The following is a 1,863-nucleotide window of genomic DNA, read 5'->3' on the forward strand; positions in this document are numbered from 1 at the left end:
TAGAAAAGATAATTCTCGAGTCTCAGGAGGCCACTGGACACTGTACGGGACAGTGGACATTTCTGCGTCAGTATTGGCCTGCAGCCTGTGTTTTTCTAAACATGGCAGATTAGAGGTTTAGATATAGCAATTGCTGATGGGAAAGCTGCTTTGAGGCAGGAATAATTTCAAAATTAAAACTTACCTCTAAACTAATTTTAACTCGACACAACTAGGCTGTATGAAATCTGTAAGTTTTCACAAGGCAGCCTGCTTTTTTGGGTTGCCTTCATTTTCCAATTGCATTGTTTGGCTGCAATGCTGCCAATGCAGTGAATAGTTTATCTAGATCATTCACATTGTGTGGAAACAGTGGCGGGCTGTCTGAGGGGCAGGTGTGAAAAATAAAACAGCCGCACGTGGTTGGGTACGGCATTTTCTCCACTGGAAGTGCACCCTAGAGGGCACTACATTACGTTTTTTCCCTTTTAAGGGCAACCTAGAAGGCACTGAATTTCCTTTTCTCCCATGGAATTTTTTGTGTTTCAAGTGAGAGTTTGCGAACTTGTCTGTTAGTGACAGAGTACAAACAATTACAGGTTCAAATGGCTTGAAACAGGTTTAACATCCTGCCATGAACCTGTAACCCCATCAAGGGTTAACAGAAACGTAGTTTTGGCCAATCGGAGTTGGCCAAAACTACCAACTACTCCTGCCTTTGGTGAGTCTATATCTAATCTGTCAGAGGGAGAGCAGGAGACGGTTGTGAAGTTTAACGTTAGTAGTCCCCAGAGAAGAAGTTGGTAATTTCATGGCACAGAGTAAAACCCAAATTGAAACGTAGCCAACTAAAATTGCTAAATGTTAGAAAATTTGTCAAACTGGTTGATATTACTGGGATTTATAAAGCGTCAGGTTTAGTTCCATCATAGTGTTAATAGTGTCAAAAACATTACCTTACATTCAGTGGCTAGCTCAGAGATTATTGGCTAAAAAAATTAGTGATTTAGCAAGGCACTGTATCCCTGTCACATTCTCATTAGGTACAGAGGCCCCCTAAAAGTCTGATTCTAAAATTGCACCTGCAGGAAGGGCACCCTAGGGCTCTTTATCAAATCTTATCTACAAGAGGGGCATCCAAGAGACACATTTGCTGTATTTTTTATAAATATGGAGGCATCAGGGGTGGATCACGCCAGTCCACCAGTGTGTGGAAACAAATTCAACACGTTATTCTACGTTTGAACACCAAAACAAGTTCTCTATCCTGCGTTTGTGCTATTTACTTTAGTTTAGTTTTTATCGATTGCTAGACGACAGTAGGCATAACAGTCTGCACAGCAGAAGTTCATGTGGACCAAACTCTAGTTTGATTTTCATTGCTAGAACAGTTTTCAAATCTCTACACACTTATACCCAGGCTTTAACCACAACATACTCAACACTGGATTTACATCACTTTGTTCACACTGTTGTGGAAGGTTGGTGAATGACAGACCCAAAATGCAGAGGCAGAAATCAAAGTTAGTTTTGATAATTTAAAAAAATACAGAAATGCACAAAAACAAAGAGTCCTGGAAACAAGCAGAAAAAAATGGGAACCAAAAATAAAGTCCAGGTAAAAATAACAAAACACAAGAACTCTAACAAGACCCAGGAAGACTAACCAAAACAGTACGCCGTACACTACAATGATCTGACTACGGACAAGGGGAACACCAAGACTAAATACAGAGGGTAATGAGATAACAAGAGGCAGGTGACACAAGGGCTGGGGAACAGGTGGAAGACATCAGGCGATCACAAGAACGGGAAATCACAGGAAGTAAAACTAAGGACAAGACGGTACAGAAAACCAGACTATCAAAATAAAACAGGAAACAG

This window comes from Etheostoma spectabile, chromosome 5, assembly GCF_008692095.1.
Source record: "Etheostoma spectabile isolate EspeVRDwgs_2016 chromosome 5, UIUC_Espe_1.0, whole genome shotgun sequence".
Classification (NCBI taxonomy): Eukaryota; Metazoa; Chordata; class Actinopteri; order Perciformes; family Percidae; genus Etheostoma; species Etheostoma spectabile.